At 47.7% G+C, this 23882-nt stretch overlaps 1 long non-coding RNA gene across 3 annotated transcripts; it reads left to right on the forward strand.

Moving 5' to 3' along the window:
* Positions 1-14184: 14184 nt before the first annotated feature.
* LOC112652620 (uncharacterized) lies at positions 14185-19145 on the forward strand. 3 transcript variants are annotated; one of them, XR_003131605.3, is made up of 3 exons: positions 14185-15010; positions 17667-17983; positions 19014-19145. It is a non-coding gene; the product is annotated as an uncharacterized LOC112652620 (long non-coding RNA). The 3 variants fall into 3 exon arrangements; XR_003131604.3 differs by lacking the exon at positions 19014-19145 and adding an exon at positions 18090-18993; XR_003131606.3 differs by lacking the exon at positions 19014-19145 and having other exon boundaries at positions 14185-14673; positions 14930-15010; positions 17667-17928.
* Positions 19146-23882: the final 4737 nt, after the last annotated feature.

The raw sequence follows: 23882 nt of genomic DNA on the forward strand, positions 1-23882 counted from the left end.
GTCACAACAACCATGAAAGGGACAAGAAAGGATGGTGTTAACTCCATTTTAGAAAGTATGAAAGTAAAGTCCTCACCCAATTAAGTAATTGTCACAAACCCAGTAGGAGAGTTTTGGCTCATACCTTGCATCTCCTACTGCCTCACCTTTTGGAAAACCAACAAAGGGAGTTTTCTCTAACATTCAGGACCAGAGCACCAGGGATCAGTTCCTGAGAAATAGGAAAGAATCAGAGCAGGTAAACTCAAACAAGCAGCCCCAGGTGCGTAAGTAAGTGAACAGCCGCTTCTTTAAACACTGACACTGCTTGTCACTGACACTGCTTGTCAGCTGACGACAAACCTGAGGGTGAGCCCTGAAAAGGGATCAATCAAAGGGGAAACAATCTGGTAAATATAATTCTTTTTTTTTTTAAGATTTATTTATTTATTTGAGAATGAGAGAGGTGCAGAGGGAGAGGGAGAGTCTTAAGCAGACTCCTCGCTGAGCACAGAGCCGGAGTCGGGGCTCAATCTCAAGACCCCGAGATCATAACCTGAGTCAAAACCAAGAGTCGGATGCTGCACCACCCAGGCACCCCTATAATTAAATTCTTTAAGAAGAGCACATTTTTGAACGCAGATAATTGATATTTATATAACATTTTATTTAAATATATTTGGTATTGCATTGCCCCTGTTCTTTATTTGAATTGTTTGTAATGAAAATGAAATCGCATCATTTCTGTGCCATCACTACAAGTATGGAAGGCCTCCTTCTCTGAAGTTAAGCGGTACCTGAAAAGGTTTTAAGTCCCCTTAGCACAGAGGGGGACAGAAGCTTCTTTTTTTTTTTTTTAATTGAAGGTTTTAAGTCCCCTTAACACAGAGGGGGACAGAAGCTTCTTTTTTTTTTTAAATTGGTGTTCAATTCGCCAACATATAGCATAACACCCAGTGCTCATCCCATCAAGTTGCCCCCCTCAGTGCCCGTCACCCAGTCACCCCCACCCCCCGCCCACCTCCCTTTCTACAACCCCTTGTTCATTTCCCAGAGTCAGGAGTCTCTCATGTTCTGTCTCCCTTTCTGATTTTTCCCACTCGTTTTTTTCTCCTTTCCCCTTTATTATGGTCTCATTCATTTGGGGACTATAAAAAATAGTGAAAGGGAATAAAGGGACAGAAGCTTCTATTATAACTCTAACCTGATTACACTGTGAAACTAAAACTATGAGAATAAGTCTTATACTTAACAAAGCGTAGGTCGTAATTGCAATGAGTTGTTAATTCTTAGCAGGAACAAAGAATGGATCAAGTGTTTATTGGTTTGTTTGGACTTCATGTGAATTTTTAAATCAAGCTGACAGCAGAATAACAGTGGGATTCACTCTCTGCATGCCCAGAAGACCCTAGGAAATGTCATTTTCACAAACAGACCTAAGAGTTTCCTAAATGTTTTCAACAGAAAAAAAGAAATTGATATTTCAGTGATTCTCTTTGGAGGGTACTCAGCGAGGCCATCCCTCTCCACTTCTCCACTGTCAACCGTGGCAAATCTTCATCTGTCAATGATTTTACGTGTGATTGAAATAGTTCTCCAACATCACTTTCATCGACTTCATGAAATCGTGCACCTTTGGCATAATTTCCCATTTCCCTCCTGCGATCGATTTCCCTTGGGTTTGCATTTTATTTTGGTGTCCGATGTTTGCCACCTCAGAGACCCAGCAGGAGCCCGTAGGCAAGGATACCGATGCCATGAGCAGAGATAGACACCGATACTGAGCGCAGGCTCGTTTTATGGGAGGTCACTTTATTAATGTTTTATGATATAATAACTTCCACTCAAAACTACTAAAGAAGCTTAGATATTCAAAACTCAGATGAAAGTAACGACTTCTTCTCACATTCCCATGGTTAATGTGGAATGATGTAGCCCATGTGTGGAGTATCTAAGCTATCTATGCCCAAAGGCCCTTTCCACAGGGAGTCATGATGCCCATCACCTGGGCCAGCGCCGCAGGTGACGTCACTGCAGGTACGCTCCAAAACCTCAGTGAGGAAACCCCTGACACCCCAAATCACGTGAGAAACACTACAGTGTTGACCTGAAGTCTTCAGGCCAGTCTCTACCACTGGGCCTGCTCTAGTTGCCTCTCCTCCCAGAGCCGTCCCGTGAGGACACAGAACCTGGCCTCTCTTGGCAGCGGAGCAAAGAGTGAAGAGGGAAGCTCACAGGACTTAGCAGGTCAAAGGAGGGAAAACCACTAGACCCATCCGCCACGATCCATAGAGGCAGTGTGACATGTGCGTCTACGGAAGCGGTTTCGAGGCCAGGCACGCACATCCTGAGGGAAGGCCGTCGTCTGAGCAATGCCGCTGGTATTCACGACCACCGGAGACGCCGTAGCGTTAGAGCTCCAGCTTTGAGGTCAGGAAGCAATTACTTGGATGCGGGTCTTCCTTTTGGCCACCGCCTCAGCAACAGTGTCTCCTGTGACTCTTTTTTACCCAAGGAAAGATTCTGGTTGAATGAGTCATCTTCTTTCTAGGCCAAGAAATGAAATTTCTGAAATCCTTAGGGGTAACGCTATGGGGAAGCGGTTCAAAACCGAAAACTTGTGATTCCGGCCCATCACGTTCGCTGCAAGGCTCACTGAGACCAAGTTTCCCACTTGATGAATATGGGGGAGGCTTAAAATAGACAGTGCTCTGGAGGTAATGAAACCTCTCACACTCCTATGGAGCTCGCCTACTCAATTCCAAAACGGGCAAGGATGCAAAAGCAAGAGTGTGTTTGCAGGACACGCAGATCTGGGGAGAAGCCTGCTCGATGTTGCATGTATGGGAACCAAGTCTGGGTCCCGAAACGCCGGGCAGCAGCGCCACGAGGAGAACAAAGTGGCGTCTGCTGGCAGAGAAAGCAGTGATGCAGGTTCCGAGCGGGACAGGTTCTAGAATGTCGAGGCAAGTCAGGAAACACCGTCTGAAGGGAGAGCGAATAAATGAGAACCTAGGTGCCAAGCAGGAGGCGGCCACCTGCCGGAGGGGGCCTGTGCCCGGCGCGTCCCCCCCACAGACCCTGGGGAGCGGGAACGGGCATTGGGGCAGCAGCTCGGCATTTCCCACACCAGCCCCAACCCGCCCTGCTCGTCGCCAAGTAGGTCTTTGTTTGCTTCTCCCCACGGGACAGTTAACTCCTCCACCAGGGACACGAGCCAACACCTCGCCCGGCCGCTGCGTCCAACTCACAGTTCATCTTTCTGGGTGATGTCCGGTTGTCTGTCCGTCAGATTCCGTTGGATGTGACTTCTCGGGGCCTGAAGTCTTGATCGAGACAGAGACGGCCCCCGGGTCCCCTGGGCGTCCGCGCACGTGCAGCAGGGCTGCTCCCAGTGGGTGCAAATGCTGCCGTCTGCAAGGAGATGCATGGGGGCGCCCGGCAGCCCTGGGCTGCGGCGGTTCTGGAGTCCAGCCTGGGGACCACCCCCCCCCCCCCGGGGCCCCGCGCGGGGAGATGCGGACTCGGCCCCTGCAGGAGAGCTGCGGCTTCCGCTGCCTCCAGGGCTCTGAAATTCCTCCTCCAGAAGATTCCTTCTTTCCCTTATTCTTGGGCCACATCTGAAGTGGGCCCTAAGGGCTCGGCCCCGGGGGGGACTTCTGGGCTTTCTCGTCTCCCTTCCGGCGCCCTGACTGCCCGCCCCCGCCCCCGGGGTGCTCCACGTTCTGAATATCCAGACCCCCTTTCCCGGTGGCTTTACTTCCCTAGTTCTCTGGAGACCCTCTTTGCCTGTCACTTCATTTGACCCGAGTCACCCTCAGAGGACTTCGCGGCAGGTGGTTCTCAGACCTCCCCTGCAGGCCTCCCTCCCTCGACCCCGACCGGGCCGCGCCTGCCATCAGGCCTGCGACCCCCTGGGAGGTAGGGACTGACCGGTGCTCGCCCTGAGGCGTATCAGCCCACCAAGAGGCATTTTCCCCCTCCAAGTCCTTTGGAAATACCATCTCTCATTGCCGGGGTTCTAGAAACAACCAACCTACAGATTTCGAGGCCCTGAGTGTTAAATTCTCCCTCCACCTTTCTTTCCGCCTCATAAACTACCTCTCTCCTTCGTTCATCTCTGTCTCAACATTCCCTGCCCAGCAGTGCTCAGGCCCGCGTCCCCACTGGGTCCCGGGGCCCTGCAAGGTCATCAGCGAGGTCCTCCCCCTGCCCCCCTGTCGGAGCAGCCGGTTACCTAAACATCGGGCCACCCCCTAAGGGGTCGTCATCCTGCCAGCTCCCGGGGCTACTTTCCCAGACCCGCCCTTGACGACTGAGCCAATGCCGTGCCTTTCAGGTTTCTCCCATGGCAGCACCCCGCTTCACGGCAGTAGTCCCTGCACTGGCACGAGGCGCCACAACAGGCCACCCCCCAAATCCCGGTGACTTTGCTCCAGGGACATTCCCACCTGTTTACACCTCGTCCCAGACGAAACAGGCAGGGGCTCCCTTCCGTGTTTGACTGGAGCCTGGTCCGCGTGGGCCCGAGTGCAGCATCTGAGGGCTGGACCCGTGAAGGTGGGGCAGCTCCCTGGCACGCGGGGACAACCAGGAGGCAGGAGCCCAGCCTCAGTGAACACAGGCCCGTGTCTCTTCGTGCCACCTTTGTGGAGGCAACACATGCCTTTGTACCTCAATCTGTTTAAAGTCTTGGTTTGTAAGCTTTTGTGGGTCATGGACAGAGTGACCAACTATCTCAGTGTACACAGGACCGGGAGGGTTCCCAGGACATGAAACTTTCTGTGCTAAAACTAGGAGAGTCCCAGGCAAACGGGGACAAGTTGGTCACCTTAGCCATTGTTCTCTTAAAAAGGCAGATAAAAACAAAAAGGTGCCCATGTCTGAAGAACCCGCCTTGGAAGTCATAGAAGGCACCGTCTTCATCTTCCTTCCACTGTGAACTGACATGGCCTACTTTCCAAAAGAAGACACGAGCTCCTGGACAAACGGCCTGGCCCACATTTTTGTGCCACTCTGATTAAGTAAGAAAGCCTCGTTGGGCTTTTAGAATTTAAAATGTGTGCAGACCCCTCCCCGCAACACAGAGCTTATAGGGAAAGTCGTAACAGGATTCAAAGAAGGAAATACTTAGGCGGACGTCCGTAGGCAGAACTTCTCTCCCCTCCGCGAGAGCAGGGTCATCCCTGCCGCATTCAGCAAGAGCTCACCGTAAGCCCCCGGAGAAGGACCCGCTTGGGGCCTTGGGGTTATGATGGAGGAGGTCAATTTTCAAAATAAACGTTCATTATATTTTTACCCTTTGAAGAAAAATGCTGCTTGGCCTTAAACAAATTAAGAGTGCTCAGGCTTTTTATTTGGGGCATTTTTTTTAGTTGAATATTATTAAAAATAATTACAGGCTGTGGATTTAATCTAAAACACAATCAGCACCCCCAAAGTCCCCTACAGTGAGTTAAAGCATCCTCCTTCTCAAAATTCAAAATTAAGTGGAAATTCAGATTAGTTTTGATTTATAACCACATTATGAACTATTTAATATTTTCAAGAAGTCATTCCCTGTGCCCATATTAAATTAATTTACAACAGAATATTATATAATTTATATATGCATACATATAATAAATTACAGCCTGACTATATAATTCTACATGTATAATTAATTACATTAACCATCTACATTTTAAGCCTACAATTAGATAACCCTAAAAGACAACCCCGTTAGCATTTTTTAATAAATACTTGTGTTTGGAGCTGTTTAACAGAGCACCTGATAGCTGATAGAGCAGTGTTAACATCTGTTCCATTATTTCCAGAGGACGTTGGTTGAACGCAATACTATTCACATAAAATATGCATTTGTTCTTGACTGTCAAGTACCTCTATTATTTTATTAAAAAGTCAAAAAAGAATATAATCAGACTTCATAATTTATGTGTGACATTTTCATTACAGAAAACTTTATGCAAAATTGAATTCTAAAATTTAATTTCCTGTGATGTTTAAATTACTTACTATCTGGCTCCTCTCCAAACAGTGCGATCACTGAAGGCCCCATATGAATTCTATTAAGGATACATTTTGCTGCTGCCAGAAAACACAGGGTATTTTTCTAAGGAACTCTAAGAATATGCTTCTTAAATATATTTTGTGCCAGTTTAAATAGTTTTTCTCACGCAGGAAAGAAAGGCAGGAACTTTGCTTTCTTTCTTTCTTTTTTTTTTTTTTTAAAAACCACAGCCAGGGTTTCTCTGCTTGTCTCCCTCCCACCTGGCCTGCGACGCCTCCCTCCTGATACTTGAACCTGGGGAAGCAGCCCGGCCCAACCCTGACGGCTGGGGCGCCAGGTCGCAGGACAGTAAGCAGGTTCCCGCTGGCTCCCTTTCTCCTCTGCCCAGGTAGGCCCGATGCAGGGAAATGCGGCCCTGGGAGCTCTGGGGCGCCTGGGGCACCTCCCAGCGGCCCACAGGGTCGGGGGCAAGGGCAGGGGTCGCCGCAAGCTATGTTGCCCTCTGGACCCTGGGAGGCGATGGGCTCCAGAAAGGCCTGCACCGCGGGGACCAGGCGCTGGGGGGGCGGGATGGGGGGGGCGGGCAGGCAAGCCTGGGCAGCGCAGACCAGGTGGCCCTGCAGGAGGCGGCAGCCCAGGCATCGGTCAAGAACCAGGTGGGGCTGCTGCCCCAGCAGCTCAGCTTCAGCCATGGCACCTGCGCACAGAGATGGAGGTCCAGGCTTCAGGAGGGCTCTAACGTGCTGTAGGCCTTAGGAGGGCTCTAACATGCTGTAGGCTTTAGGGGGGGTTCTAACGCACTGTAGGTTTCAGGGAGGGCTCTAATGTGCTGTAGGCTTCAGGGAGGGCTCTATCGCGCTGTAGGCTTCGGGAGGGCTCTAAGGTGCTGTAGACGTTGGGAGGGCTCTATCGCGCTGTAGGCTTCAGGAGGGCTCTAACATGCTGTAGGCTTCGGGAGCGCTCTAACGCTGTCTCCTTGGTGGCCGCCCCCTCTGGGGCAGGGACGGGAACCCAAGCCCCACTGCGCTGATTCCCAGAGCCCACGCCCTGCATCAGTGCCCGTCCCAAGCCCAGGGAATCTGTTTCCCTCCCACGTAGGGTGGGCGTCCATGGAGGCAGCCGCAGAGCTGAGATGTATGCGCACCCCGGTACTGGGCATGCGGGCTCCCGCCCCAGCACCCCTCTGTGGCCTTCTGCGACTGTCAGAGCCGGAAACTCAACGGAAGCCTCACCCTCACGGCTCTCCCCGTGCACCTGCTACTGCAGCTGTCTATCCGGTCTCATTGCGGGCGGCGGGGTCCTGCGGGGGCCTCAAGGTGTCCTTCCCCCAGGCCATCGGCCCGCTGCCTGGACTCCACCCCTGTGAGCCCTTCTCCCTCTCGGGACACTCTCCTTTAAAAGATCACTCTAGGAGAGCACATGGAGTTAGCCACAACGAGCTTGGAGATTCTCCTGGGGGGGGATTCATCTGATGCCTTTTGCTCAACCACCCAACACCCCCTGGAACCGTCCATGGGGCATTGCAAACGCTCCACCAGGGTTTGGGAAACTGTCTCCAGGGTGGCTGCTGCGTTCCAGTCTGTTCCCTTCCCACTAACGGGCCTTTCCTCTTAGACTTAGCTTCCCCCTCTGGAGTCTCCTCAACTTCCCGATGGGGGCTCCGCCCAGGCCTGCATTTGCCGCAACCAATCCACCCGGTTGCAAGTACATCAGGTAGATGTATTTTCTCACTGGGTCCCCACCTACCACCCAGTACCCCGAGGTACAGACTAGAGGGAGACCTGATGGGAGGTAGGGGAGAGGAGGACTCTGGGGTGAGTGGTGCACAGTGAAGCCTGACCCATGCGCCCTGCTCCAAAGACTCACGGTCTGAGTGGGAAGGGAAGGGGGAAGAAGGGAAGGAAGAGAGAACAGAGATGTTTCCAGACTTGGCCTCCTTGCAAAGTCAACTCACCCACTCCTCTGCCTTAACAGCACAGGAATTTGGAGGAAGGCTCTTACAAAAGGCAGTGGCGGGGGGATGTATGTGGCAGGATAACTCGTGCTCGTGGGTGCTCAATAAATAGAATGAGTTGCTAATAATAATAATAATGTGCAAATATCCTCAGGTCAGTTGGATAAGACTTTCCGCTTGTGCTCACCTGGCGTACGGAAGAGGATAAGAAGACGGGGCAAAAGCACGTGTTCCCGACCGACAGCCCCGGGGAGGCGCCGCGGGAAACGGTGATGGCGCGTGGGCAACTGCGAGGGCGCAGTCTTGCACTGTCGGAAAGTCTCAAGTGTCAAAATACCAAGCGGAAGTGACAAAGGGAGCGGCTAGGGAGTCCTGCACACGCCACGTTTTTGGTAAGGGGGAAGCTTCAGGCCTCAGCGGCACAGAGCAAAAGGGGGCAAACACTGTCCCGTAAACAAGAATTACAACCTAATCGTGGCCAAAGCCCCAGAAGGCTCAATTAAGTGCATGTGGCCCCTCAGCAGGACCCGCGCCCCCTTGACGGCAGGCGCCCGGGGGGCTGGGGCTGGCCGGGCAGCAGCTGGGTGCGGCGGGGACCGTGGATCCCAGGACAGGCGGGGCGGGCCGCGGGCACCGGGAGGGCAGGCGTGGTGACGGCCGCAGCCCCCCGGCTCAGCACTGTCCTCTGCTCCACCCACAGCTCCCGGGAAGGGCCTGTGGCCCGGCAGGCCGGCTCGCTGGAACCCTGTCCCCACGCTCGCAAGTGGCCTCCGCGCTGACTTGCACGCCCCGAGGGCAGCGGGGCTCTACCCAGTTTCCCTTACTCGGGTGACACGTGGCCATGTCCTGCCCCTGACCTGTTCCCGGCCTCTGCACACCTGCCCCGGCCCTCTGACCACGCTGGGCGCCTCTCCTGAGGGCCCCCCTCCCGTCGCCCCGCAACCTGCAGATGCCAGCGAAGTGCAGGCCGCCCCTGCAGCAGCCTCAGGCTCCTCCACGCCTGCCCCCATGGGACCCCTTCTGGTCCCCTAACTTGAGAACGTCCCTCTTTACACCGCCCGTCCCCAAATCGACACCTCGAGCCTCAAGCTCTCCCTTGAATTCCAGGCTCCTTTTCCCGACTTCCTGTTCAACATCTTCACCTGGAAGGACGCTGAGGATCCACACTTCCCGTGTCTAAGACCAGACAACACACACACACACACACACACACACGCACACGCACAGCTGCTCTTCGTCGTTCGCATCTCCGTAAATGGCATTTACATCTGGCCAGATGCTCACGCTACCCGCCTGGAGACGTGCCTGGCTCCTTCCTTCTCACGCACCCGTCAGCGAGCCCCGTCGGCTGCACCGCCAAAGTGTGCCCGGAATCCAGGCGCTCGGGCACCTCGACCCGACCACGGCATCCCAGCCAGCGCCACGTGTCGCGAACGTTACTGCCGCAGCGTCCTCTCTGCTGCATCCCTAACCTTCCACGCTGACCCCACACAACAGCCGGAAGGAACATTTTAAGACATCACAAAGATTACGCCCCGCACTGCCTGTCCAAGCCTCCCCCAGGCACCCCCCCCCCCACCCAGGAGCACCCTCCACTGCTTTCCCTCCGGGCCCCCTCCGGGCCCCCCACTCGGGCTCTCGCGCTCTTCCTCGGCGGGTGCTCCCTCCCTGACGCCCCGAACCTCGCCGTGTCCTCTGCCTGGGAAGCTCTTCCCCACGTATCCAAGGATGCATTTCCTTCCGTCCTTCAAGCCCCTGCTTACATGTCACCCGTCCAGGGGGACCTCCCCGACCTCTGTCCGGTGGCGCCCTCCATCACTTCCTCCTTCCCTACCCCGGTCCTCCTTGCTTGTCGCAGCCCCACACACCCGCTGCTTTCTTAGCAGTTGGTTACCTGCCCCCTCAACAGCAGGGGTTTTGCTGCTCTGTTCGCTGCTGACTCCCAGCATCTAAAACTCAATAAATATATGAACAAAAGAATGGACGGGAGGGAACCGGTGACCTTAAGCAAGGTGGGAAGGCACGTACCAGCCGAACCAACGTGAACGAGGCTTCCTTACGGGCCTTGAGTGAGTTTCTGCCCCGGCGGTGGTGGTGGTTTCTTTTGTTTCAAATCTTTGTATTAAATTCGGAGCCACACCCTACTTAACCCCGCCAGCAAGCCTGAGCTTCCCCTGCTGGTCCGTGATCGCTGCGGTGGCTTCAACCAGAAATGAAATCCTAATCACCGCATCTGCCTCGCACCCTTCACTCACAGGCCCACAAATGAAACTCCAGCCGGGCGATGTCATTCCACCTGCGTGGGGTTGGGCCCGGCGCACTAGCTGGAGCCTGGTGCTGCTTAACCTTGACGAGCTTCGAGGTTTGCAGCCCCCTAACCTCCTCGCTTACCAACCCATAAGCATTCGCGTGACCTAAGTCTACCGGGGGGCTTGTCGGTGTGGCTACCTCAGTTCCCCGCCAGGCTAAAGGTTTTTTAAATCTTTTGGGACCAATGGTTACCACGGTCATTATTGGTTTACAACCTAATGGCCCTTAATGTCAATGGAGAGAAAAATGGGGACAAGTCACTTCGGATCCAGCTTGACCTACCCATGAACACATGAACAGGAAGAAAAGAGGGAGATGGGCAGTTTTCTTCATTTCCCAGAGAACTGGGAAGGAGGGACCTCAGAACCTTGGGGGACTTGGAGGAACAGTGCTCAGTCAGACGGCCGCATGTCAACCACAGCCCAAGAGCATCTCAAAGCTCCCGACCTGCTTCCTGTTCCAACCTGAGGGGGCTGTAGTGTGACTTCCAGGTACCTGACTGGGGCCAGGCGATCCAAATGTTGAGCCCTGTGAAAAGCGATTAACATTCCAGAGCAAATGTGTTACCCGCAAGAAAGGCCACTTCCAGGAGCACCTGGCCACTGAGCCAGGTGCAGGTTGGTCCCCGTGACCTCAGGGAGTCGCTTGCAGATCAGATATCAACAGGTGGAAGCAGCAGTCACTGGAGCAGGCCATTTTATTGATGGAATTGGGTTTACAAATTACCTTCAAAACACACTAAAGTGAAATATTAAATTCCCCACTCTCTCGCAGACTCCTTCTGGATTTGAAAGGAGGAAAGGCACAACACCATTTTCCCGAATAGCCATATCCCCGCTGCAGTGAGACCTATTCAGAAGTAGGCTGAGGGTTCTCAGGATCAACTACTGTGACGCTAGGTTAGACAGATGCTAAATGATTAAATAGCTTGATCAAATAAAACCAAGCAGTGATTATTACAGGCCAAAAGACACCGAAAAGAAGCATTCAGAGGCTGGTTCCCACTGCGTTAGAAAGTTATCCTAATAAAGAATAAGAATCAGGTATACCTTAGATGCCACAACACTTCCAAGTATCTTCCAACGTTCACAGCCTGGTAATGTGGGGTTAAGAGTGCGCCCCTTCCGATCCTGGAGACCCGGGATCGAATCCCACGTCAGGCTCCCGGTGCATGGAGCCTGCTTCTCCCTCTGCCTGTGTCTCTGCCTCCCTCTCTCTCTCTATGTGACTATCATAAATAAAAAAAAAAAAAAAATTTAAAAAAAAAATAAAAAAAAAAAAAAAAAAAAAAAAAAAAGAGTGCGCCCCTTCATCTAGAGGGAACAGCTCTCCCCAAATAGGCCTGAGACCCTGGATGAAGGGCTACAAACAACGGCCCTCAACTCTGGATGCACACTAGCATGACCGGTTACACACATCCTAGTCTCTACAGATGGGGTCCCGGCAATCCCATTTGCAAAGATCCCCTTGATGATTCCGTGAAAACGGGGACGAGGAACATTGCACTGAACGAAGAGAACTTGGGTCTTATTTAGTCCAGGGCTTCTCAAGCTGGTCTGTTCATTACTGTCATTGGGCGACTCATGTCACATATACAGACTATGGGACGCCTTCCCCTGGAGAGTCTGACTCAGTAGGACGAGGGCAGAACCCTGGAATCTGTATGTGTTTGCACACACCCCACAGGACTTTTTTGAGCCGGCTAATTTGTGAAACCCTAATTTAATGTGCCTCCTCATTTTATAGGGCAATCTGATGTGATTCCTAATGATAAGCTCCTGAGAAGTGGAGTTACTCCTGACGCACCATGGTATTGTCCTCAGAGCCTCATGTACACAGTAGGCACTCAATACATAATTTTGAGTAAATGAATGGAATAACGGAAAAACTGAAAATTTCTGTTTTTTTTAATCTGGCCTCTCAACGGTTCTCATAAACTTGGGTAAGACTGAAGAGTTTGTTTCTTCATCTATTAAATGAACATAATAAGACGTATCTTCACAGGGATTAGATAAAATACAGTAGCCCCCCCATAATCCACAGGGGATATGTTCCAAGACTTCAGCGGATGCCTGAAGTTGCACATCAGTACTGAGCCCTATGTGTGTTGTTTTTTCCTATACATACGTACTTAAATGATAAAATTTAAATTTATAAATTTTATAAATTTTAGATTTATAAAATTAATGAATTATATTAGATTATAAATTTATAAAATTTATAATTTACATTTAAAATTTATAAATTAGGCACAGTAAGAGATGAATAGCAAAAACTAATGATAAAATAGAACAATTATAACAATATACTGTACTAAAAAGTGTGTATGTCTCTCTCTCTCCTTTTCTTGAAATATCTTATTGTGCTACATTCATCCTCCTTCTTCTAATGCTGGTGTGAGACGACAGAATGCCGATATGATGAATTAAAGTGAGGCCAGTGGTGTAGGACTACGGAGCTTCTGATGGTATTTATTTATTTATTTATTTATTTATTTATTTATTTATTTATGCTTCTGATATTATATCAGAAGAAGGATCATCTGCTTCTGGACCGCGGTTGACCATAAGTACCTGAAGCCCTGGAAAGCAAAACCATGGATAAGGGGGTACTATTGTAGTGTTTCCAAATCATTTTCACATAAAGATTCAGACATACATTAAGTATTGTCAATATAAAGGAAAAAAATAAGGGCCAGAAGTGAGAACAACCCGCTTCACAGAGTTAATGAACGGCAAAGCTAGACCTAGACCAAAGTTCCCTAACTCCCAGCCAAGACTTCTCACCACTTGCCACTGGGCATGGAATTTTCTGGCAAGTGGCCCAACTGAAATACTTCACCCAGACTAGTATGGTCGTACTATCTCTTGAGGAAGACACTTTGCTGCAAGTCTCTACAGAAGCCTGTCGTTCTCAGAAGTCTGAGTTTCAAGTCTCCTGATGAGAAACCAAGAGCCATCGCAGTGGAACAAGAAGGTTCCTGCCTTTTTCTACTACAGCATGACCCAGGAGGGGAAAATGCAGCCGTGCACCAGCTGCTGCCTGCACGCAGAGGGGCCCAGCCAGGGGAGAGGGGCCCCTGTGGGGGAGGCTGGTCTAGGAGCTGGGGACTTGGTCATTGTGCCTTCTCAGAGATGACGTCCAAGATAGCCACGTGAAAAAAACGCACCATAGCAGGGGTCAGAATGGTCAAGGCAATTCCAAGTATTCTGATGAGTCTTTTTATTTTTATTTCCAAGTATCCGTCTCTTCTACTTTTTGAAGGGAGAAAAAGAAGTTACAAACCACAGAGGAGGAATCAAGGTATTGTGAGTCTACGGCTAGCCCGGGAATCTTGCAATATTGCCACAAAGCCCTGAGAAGCCAGTGAAAAGCTGACACCTTTTAAAAGTAAATCCACCTTCTTCTAACCCAGACCGTGAGGTGGACGTGGATGCGGACTTCGCTCCCAAGAGTGATGAGAGGAGCCTAATGTCAGTGCCAGGCCGACTTGGACAAGAGAGTCCCGCTGGTGCAAGCCAGTCTCCCCGCACTTCATGCGAGTGTTGTACTGGCCAAGAGCCAGGAGCGGGCTGAGTTCATATTTTCCCCCTTAACGATCCCATGTTATTTTTAGGGATGTTAATATGTCAAACTCGGGGAAAATGAAGTATTTGGAGATTTTTTTTTTATTATGCCCATGTTCACAAAATGTATTAACTAATAATCACTAGTTCACAAGTGAACTAAGTCTGTTCTGTTCCTTGGCTTCTATCTTGCACACAGGGAAGGTGTTGAAAAGCACCAGAGGGAGGCTGACGAACAGCAGCAGGACAACGTGGCCTTCCTCCACTGGCCAAGGTAGCAGAGCTCATCCCAGCCAATGGCATATCAGGCTATCACTTTGCATCAGAGTTCCAGAATTTCTAATTCATGATCCAGATAGGATTCTAATTATTTCATTTGGCTATTAGGCAAAATAGCAGCTTAAAACATGTGATCATATCCTTTGCCTGCTTATTAATCTCATTACCCAGGGCAGAGCTTTAGCTCTTTAGCCTAACACATAGGCCCTGGCTTCATGCCTCATGTTCTCTGTGCTCCAAGTAGTTTTCCCCTCTTGTTTTCCTTGGTGACCTCTTACTCTTTTTTCAAGATCCAGATTAAATGCCATCTTCAATGTGGCCCCTTCTCCCGGTCCCCATTTAAACAAGCTTCTTTCTGTGGGACTCATGAGAGATAGTGTGACGTGCGGGGGGCGGGGGGCGGGTGGAGGAAATAAAAAGCAAGGACAGCTCTGCAATTTAACTTGGGCAAATCATTAACCTTCCTGAGAATCCATTTGCTATAATTTAGTGATCTAGAAAAAAAGTACAACCTGGCTTATGAAAAGGTGTAACGATTTTCACCTGGGAAGATTGCGATGGTTAAATAGAAAATGGTATGAAGAACCAGCATAGTTCCCAGTACACAGAACGGTATCAATAAATGTGTAGTTTCTTATGCCCGGCACAAAAGAAATATGCAAAGATTACAGAATGAAGAAATTCCCATCTGTACCCAGAACACAGCTCTAATGTTTTTTATACTCATATTCCAAATGAATAGGAGAGGCCAGTAATACTCCAGAGTGTCTACTTGCCTCTCTCTTCCTCTACATTCCCTTTTCTCTCTCTTTATCCTTATTCACTCTCAAGCTTAAGTCACCATGGAAACTGAAGTAGAATACAAATAACGCACGTATCCTGTATCTCACCTGCACCTCAAGGCCGTTCCCGGTAAGTCTAAACACACAAAGTTCCCACTTCGCAAATTCACGCAGGTCCTAGGGATCAGTTTCCGTCCTCTATGTGCTAGCAAACTATGCATTTAGTAACCCACCTTGGATCAACATCAGATTTGATGGCTCAGAGGTCATTGGCTCCTCCCTTTCTCCTTGATTTCCCAAAACTGCAGGGCACCTTAAGATGGGCAACCTGTGCAAGTAAATCCTACCTCTGACCCACACAAATCAAAAGATTGGGCAATGAGAAAGCTATTGTATAGACAAGCTTGCAGAAAAGCCCAAGCATATTTTCATATGCAACATTGATCATTTATCTAAATCTATTTGCATTTTAATATCCTAGAAAGACACATACAATTGGAGGAGATTAATATGTTCTCTACTGAGATTCCACAGATATTCAGTGATGCCCCCAGAGGAGGACTGCAGAGCCCTGACACATTTAATATTTTTTACCGAAATGTGAGTGTCACATTTGAAACCAGGGTTGGCCCTATATTGATGAAGAACCACTTTAGAATAGTAAAGGAAGCACCAGATGGCCACCTGGCCCCAGTTCTGGACCTTCTAATGTGATGAACATTTCATGCCCATTTGAACTGACCAGTATGGTTTCCAGTTGGGGAATTTCCCACCGTAGGAGGATCACTTGCCAAGATAGAAGCCAGAAACTGATTCTCCTGGCCTCCCTTGGTGCTAGGCCCAGGCCCATGGCCTAGGCTTGGGGCTTTTAGTTACTCTGGATCCAATGAGATATATTTCAAATGACAAGATACAGATAAGAAAAAAGAATTCTCCATGTGAAACTCATACAGACAGGGGATGGAGCCTGGTAGGAAGTCATCCAGCTTCCAGACAAGGCAATAGGACAGGCTCAGTGCTGGGGTCCCGAGCAGTCAGCTCTAACACCTGGGCCCCAGGTAGCAACAGCTGGGTCTCCAGAGGATTCCTCCACCAGTGCAATATGGAAATTGCTCCTGGTCTTACAGAGGCTCTATCTACCACCCACTGTTATTTTCAAAAATTCTTTCCTATGTAAACTATCTAATGCTCATATAACCAACCTTGGGCAACTCATTCACTTCTATGGCCCTGAATTTCCTTAGCTAAAAATGAGGGCTTCTGTCTAAACCACCTTGAGACTGCTTTACAATCCTAAAAATCTGTATTAATCTCATACAACAAGCTGATTTTTCAGGGTAAGCTTTCAGGTCAATGCACAGGCCGGGGTTCTAAGGTCTCGCAATGTGAAGAAGAGACGCACCCCACGTTTCAAAGTGTGATTTTTTACCTCCTAGACATGATCATGTTTCTGTGGCATCATGCCTTTCTCATTCAGCATGTACAGTAAGCGATGGGCCAACCTGTTCCCATGCAGGAGAGGCACAGCATCAGTGAGGGAAACAAATGAGATAGGGGGAAATTAATATTTTTAATGCCCATGAAATTAGCACCGGGTGTGGGACTGCCATATATATGAATTGCCTCAGCCTCATTTTAATCTGCAGAATAAGCCAGAGGTAAAAATGATGATTTTCATTTTACAGATAGAAAATTGAAGTTCAACACCATTCGGGTATTTGTCCAAGTTCATGTCCCAAATGAGTAGTAGAGCAATGATTCAATCTAGGTCTTCTCTCTACAAGTTCATGGCTCTAACACCCACCCAGGAGAAAATTTGCCATAAGAAAAGCCCATCTCCAAACTCATTGCCAAGTCTAGCCAGTCCAAGTAAACTTGAAGGTTGAAACTATCCGTTTTAAAATTAGACACAAGTTGGGGTTGCCTCAACCTAGGAAATTCCTAATAAAGCTCATGATGAGCTTCCCAAGAGAATGCCATCTTAAAGAGAATTTCAAAGATGGGAAAAAAGTCGGATGCATACCAAGAATGAAAAGACTCAATAAGGAAAATATACATTCTTGGTTCCCCATGCCCTCCTCCCCCACTTTTTTTTTTTTTTTAACAATCTCTCTTAAAAAAAAAAAAAAATCTCTCTTATTAACCCAATTCGTTTACTAAAAACAGAAAACAAAATGAAAGGCCTGCATCTTAATGTATGTGATGCTCTTGCAGGAAACTACTAAATGTTTATTAAGGCCATACCATACATGAAAGAATGAAGCCTGTTTCACATATTGTTACAAATCTGTAATGTTAGAATAAAAGGGAAAACTGATTCCTACCAATTATGAAAATGTACAGGATTAAATCAATAGCTCAGCCAGACCTGACCAGCATCTGGTCTGCAGCAGGGGCCAAATAGATCTCATTTGGGATACTTAGGAAAAGTAACTTCTAAAACATAAATCAGGACTATAAAATCATCATCTGATTACCAAAAATTTTAAAAGCAGAGAAGAAAGTGTATTCAAGTGTGAAATACGGTTTTGGAGAAGGGGGAAGGCAGGCAGCTTTAGCACAGAACAAGAAGAAAAATCAAAGAGCAAGAAGAAGGAGGGATGAACGTCTTAGTGCAAAAACTTTAGGCCGTCCTTTCCGCACACAGCGTGGCGAAGAGTCCAGGCGATTAGCTGGCTCATTCCGGCCCATCTTGCAACCCAGCACTTTCGTTCTAACTGATGAAAAGAGGCTTAGGGACTTACTTATACCCAAATAATCATTTTAATATGTTTTTTTCTATGTAGATATGGTCTTAAACCCAGGAAACCGAAAGGAGAACTTCCGAACCCAAGTATCAGAGGAAGAGATGTTGATGTATTCAGACGGAAATAGGACAGATCCATAGACACAGGGGTTCGGCTCCGACACGGCTGTCCTAACACAGACAGACCAAGGGCCCCGCGCTATCGACGTCGCCCGGGGACCCGCAGGAGGAAGACTACTTGAGGTCTTCGAGTATCTGTGCTCCTCATCCTCTGTCCCTTAATATACAAATTCAAGTCATAACCAGGTCCCGTGTTCTCAGTCTCAAGGCATATGCCTCATTTCAGACTTAATCCAGGTAGATTTCTATGCTTATAGGATTTTTCAGTTAAATAATTTCAAAATCGTCTTCTTTCATCTTTTCCCAATCAGAAAGAGGTTTATAACAATCCTGTCTTCGGCAGGTGGGGGTGGCATGCACCCTGGAGAGGAAAAAAAAATTACTGAAAATAACTGCTTTCACAGAAATCTTTTGACTGGCTGGACATAGAGGCACCCGAAACTATTGCTTAAGAAAAGATTTTTCTAATTTCAATATATCAAATTAAATAAAGAAATTCATGTGACCAACATTTTCAGCACTTCTTATACATCAAGGACATAGGGTGAGAAAGACGTTATCCTCTTTGAAGGAATATATGACTTAGGAAGACAGAGAATATGAAGAGATCATTTCAATGCACTGTGGAGATAGATGAGGGAAACTTCTGCTTGGAGAGCAGCAGGGGACGAAGTAGGGAGTCAAGAACAACTTCCTGGGACAAGTGATACTGAAATTAAATCCAGAAGAGTAACCTGGAGCACACCAGGGGGAGAAAGGGGCCAAGCCAAGAAAGGGGGTCTCCAGGCAAGGGAAGCAGCAAAGGCACAGACAGAACCAAAGGTGGTGCAGTGTTTCTGGAGCAGAAAGTCAGAGGTGGGAAATGGCAGACGATGACTCCGGAAGAAACAGATGAGGGGGGAACTGATGTGCCATGCGAAAGGAGAGGCATAGCTTCTCTGAGAGAAGTCCGTTCACCACACAAAGGGCTAAACATCACTGTTATTTGGGAAGTCTAGAAGACTCCAGGAGGTTCCATCTTCTACCAGCAAAGATAGCAGGGACTGTGCTGATCATCTTTCCCACTTAGAGGTAGCAACAGCCCAAAGTGTATGTAAGAGTCCCAGAGCCCAAACGGCCTGAGATAGCATATGATGCCACAGGGGAAGACTGAAACTGGAAGATGAAATTTGGGTGATTGTAATTGGTCTGAGTAGTAGAAAATGGTGGGTAGACTGAGCCAGGGCGTCATAGCCAGCCGCTCAACATCGTCTTCCTTCCTCTGCAGGGAGTTGCTGATGTCTGCTGGTTTGCTCTTGGTTGGTTGGCTTTGAATTAGGATAGAGGATCATTCTGAAATTTCTGCTTGGACACCACTTCTGCACCTCAACAAATAAATACTTGTAAATTTAATGCCTCCATTATATATGCATATATGTGCGTGTGTGTGTGTGTTCTTCTCAAACATTTTCATGAACGTTCCCTCATTTGCTTGTAAGGGAGATAGATGAAGATCATTCCTGTCATTTTTCAGGTAAAAACACCAAAGGTCCTCTCCAGAAAAGTTGATTTGTTTAGGTCATCCAGCCAATCCATGGGGGGTAGAGAAAGTGTTAGAATCCCGCCTTCCTTTTTTTTTAAGATTTTTTTTATCTATTAATTTGAGAGAGCAAGAGAATGAGAGCGTGAGAGTGTGAGAGCCATGAAGATTTGCAGAGGGAGAAGGACAAGCAGACTGCAAGCTAGGCACAGTCCCAGGACTCTGAGACCATGACCCAAACCCAAAACCAAGAGTCAAACACTCAACCAACAGAGCCAGCTAAGCGCCCCTAGAATCCTGCCTTCTGACCCAGATCCAGACACCCTCCAGTGTCAGCAGCTGAAAGTCTGAAGCATGTGACTTACGAACAGAAGTCCTGACAGTGTTGGCTTAATCATTCTGTCTGATTTCAGAAACCTAGATCCTCACGCAAAATTGTTTTTTGGGAATTCCAGAGCAATACAAGAGAAATATAGGAAAGAAAGCAGTTTTAGAGTCAGTCATAAATGCCAGAACTCAAAACCCAGAAAATTCACTAGCTACGTGACCTTAGGCAAGTTACCTCATGCCTGAAAGTCTCAGTTTTCTCATCTGTAAATTGAGAATAATAAAGTATTCATAAATAAATAAATAAATAAATAAATAAATAAATAAATAAATAAATAAATGTAACAGAGGAGCAGCATTTTGGCAGAGCCCCTAGCACGGGGCAGGTATTAAGTCACTACCATACGTATGACCATCATTCTGCCCCAATTTGCACCCGTTGCTCTGAAGGATAAGACTGAAGCATTTTCAAGAAATCTGCTAAAATTTTTCCCTGTCTACACTAAAAAAAGGGTCTCAAAATACCAAAATCTCACTTTGAGCTGCATTGTGATGCATCTACACTATCCCGTCGCCCAGTAACCAGTTGGAACAATGTCCTCATGCTCCGTAAACTAGTTTATTATTAATTCCCCACTGCTGATCAAGACAGGGAGGATACAAATCATTGATCGCCAGCAATTGTTTTTCCATGCTTGGAATATGATTAAATGGTCTGCAATGTTGAAAAAAGAGATGATTAAGGAGAGAAGAGTGATAAAACAGATGTCGAATGAAAAAATACAATTTCCCATTGAATAAAGTAGTAGTTGTGCCCATGAGAATTAGCTGCACAATACATTCTTCCCTCAAGGGCTTGAGAGGCATTTTGTTCCTGTTCACTTGCCCCCTGGAAAAAAAAGCCCAACCCCCTCAGGGAGTCATGAATTATTCTGTTTATTACCCTGGTCTGTAATGTACCCCATATCTTTTTCTTAAGTGTACAGCCTTTAAGGTTAAAATCCAGTATATTTCTTAATGCTTACCTCGGACTGGGCATCTAACACGCGGCAACACGCCTTTCATGAACTTTAACGACAACTCCAGCAAGCTGGCTTCTCTGGCACTCAAAGAACCAAGGAGGAAATGTAATATCACCAAGCAAATCTTTCTGTTGCCGTCGTTTCAAGGAAAGGTACCAAGAGCTCTTTTCAAGTAGCTTCTTGCTAGAGACCATCTACAGCCTAGTCACCAGAAGAATGCCTCAGGGTTTGTCAACATTTTCCTTCCTGTGAGTAAAAATAGATAAAATTAAAAGGGAATGAACAGAGGCATGAGTGGGTAAAAATAAAATCAGACACCTGAAATAAAACTGTTATTCAAACGGTGTAAAGCATTCGATGTAGGGAAAAAAATAGAAATTAATACCCACGTGACCAAAAACCTAAAGAAGACACAGAAGGACTTATTTGCTAATGGGTTTCAGCTTCATATTACAGTTTCCTTATTACCCCATTCCCCAAAATATAAAAATGCTCAATTCTACCGCCTAACACTATTGGACTTCTTTTTTAAGTTTCTGTGTGGAAAGGGGTTATGTTTTTGGTGAAAAGGTTGGGGCCTGAATGTTGATTAGAATATAGAAAGGAGGGGATCCCTGGGTGGCTCAGTGGTTGGCGCCTGCCTTTGGCCCACGGCGCGATCCTGGAGTCCTGGGATCGAGTCCCGTGTTGGGCTCCTGGCATGGAGCCTGCTTCTCCCTCTGCCTGTGTGTCTGCCTCTCTCTCTGTCTATCATGAATAAATAAATAAATAAATAAATAAATAAATAAATAAATAAATATTTTTAAAAAAAAGAATATAGAAAGGAAGGGACACCTGGGTGGCTCGGTGAGTGAAGCATCTGCCTTCAGCTCAGGTCATGGTCCTGGGGTCCTGGGGTCCCCCTGCATCAGTGGAGAGTCTGTCCCTCCCTCTCCCTCTGCCCGCCCCTACCCACTCGTGCTTGCTCTCTCTCTCTCAAATAAGTGAATAAAATCCTTTTTTAAAAAGACTATAGAAAGGAAAAAATTGTAAGAAGAGTCTTCTCGTACTTTATCTACTGTGTACAAACTCTAAGTTACCCTCCTTGCTGCCAGGAGCTAACCTTCTGAAGCATCTAAATTCCAACCAGAAACTTTCCAAGTCACTTCAGATTAAGCCATCTGCCATTTTCTTTCAAATTAAACCATAGTCATTCATTTATCAAATATTTTGACCTAACTTCTGAGTACATGGGAGGGTTGTACTTCCCGGCCCCTTGTGTTGGGTGGAGCCAAGGACTAGTTCTAGCCAACAACCTGGGAGCAGAAATGACCCATGTCACGTCTGAGTTGTGCACTTCATTCCTGGAATCATTCTGCGGGGATTTCATGTTTACCTCTGCTATGACAACTGGCAATACCCCAGGTGACGGCCGTGTCATCCTGGGTCCGTGACAAGGAGCATCTCGCCAACTGGCAACGGACGTATGATATATGTGAGAAATTAACTTTCATTGTTTCGGGTCACTGGAGTTTGGGGGTTTTGTTACAGCAGCACAACTTAACCCATCCTGATTGATACACTTGACTTTTCATAACTGCACCAGCTCTCAGTCACTGAGGTAACTTCCCTCATTCAGAAGCACTGTTCCTTCTCACACCCTCTCTCTTCCCTCCTATTAATTCAGCCACAGCACTAATTCAATCTAAAAATCTTCTCTGCTGTACTATGGTTAACAAATTTGATGTTGACAGAACACAATAATTTATGGCCAGTATGTTAATTTATTTATTGGGCACTTTATTAACCTATACTCTTTGCAGCCTGTGCATTTTTAATGGCTTTATAGTGGGATTATTCATTTATTCCTGTGTGTGAAATGGGTCCTTCATAATTCACCTGTGGCATTAGCAGACATTAATTATCAGGATCAGGATCTCACTAATAGTGAGACCACTAATTGTGAAGATAAAATGCATTCTCTTGTGTTTGCGAAATCCCTTGCCATTTCTAATAGCAGTGATGCCACATTTTATTAAATTTAGATTATTGGGTTTAAATCTAATTAAGATCACTAACTTGGTTAACATTTTACCAATATCATAAGTATGGGATGGGAAGAAAGAATGTTGTAATGAATAAATATGTTATTTCCCTCACCGATAAAATGACCTAAAGATGTATTTTCCTAGAATGTTCAATGTTCGAGAAACAAAATCCAAATGCCCATGTTGTGCCATTCCCGGGTTATGCAGATGTCAAGGTTCTGTGATTGCAAGAGCCCGTCTCTGGATAACAAACAGACGCGTGTGTTACTGTGATGATGCGGAGAAGCTCGCGGGGTCTGAAAGAAGGCTGAATAACACAGCGGAAAACGTACAGCAGTCAGCAGCTCTGCAGGGCCTGCTTGGCAAAAAGAACGGCCAGGCGGCCTTACGGGGCACTTGCGCTCAAAGAAATGCAATCGGGCAGAGCCCTGGGCCCCCTGTGACCCTGCAGGGGTCTACGTCCAAAGAATAAACTCGACTGCTGGTTGCTGAGCTCAGGCCACCTGCCCACACGACGTGCGTAGGTCCCAGAGGGAAACCTCCTGAGCTTTCTGCAGCTTAGAGGCCAACAGGACCCCAAAGTTACCATCCGAACAAGACCACACACAGTATAGGAACGTTGGCTCTCATAAGAGAACAAAGTGGTGTTAATAGGGGCAATGACGGCTCTGGCCTTCCACCACAGGAGCAGCAGTGGCTCCTGCAGGTCTTGGCCTTCCCACCCCACGCCTCTCCCTGCCGAACTCTGACCTGGAACCTGCAGCCCTGACCCCGGGAAAAGTAGTTTTGGGGTCTCCAGCCCCTGCAGTTCAAGAGAGAACACGGGAAGGGGAAAATGGAGCGGTTTCCAACCGACAATCCAGCGAACTTCACAGGAAACCCATTATTAGATTAACTTTTCCCTTTCAGGAACCTTCACATGGTTGTAAAATCCATGTCAAATTGCAGCTTTACAGGTATTAATTCCACTCGTCATCTTCTAAGTAGGTCCACATAATCCAAGATCACTTTCTTCCATCTACTAGGTCTTCTTTCACTCATCCCATACATATTGGACATCTACCATTTGCCAGGCATTACACTAATACAGTTGACTCTTGAACCACACGGGCATTGGATGGATGACTGACCCCCATGCAGTCAACGATCCACGTCTAACTTTGCCCCAAAACTGAACTATTGACAGTCTACTGTGGACCAGGAGCCTTACCAATAACATAAACAATCACATATTTCGTATG

The sequence above is a fragment of the Canis lupus genome, chromosome 23 (genome assembly GCF_003254725.2).
Source record: "Canis lupus dingo isolate Sandy chromosome 23, ASM325472v2, whole genome shotgun sequence".
In the NCBI taxonomy this organism is placed as follows: domain Eukaryota; kingdom Metazoa; phylum Chordata; class Mammalia; order Carnivora; family Canidae; genus Canis; species Canis lupus.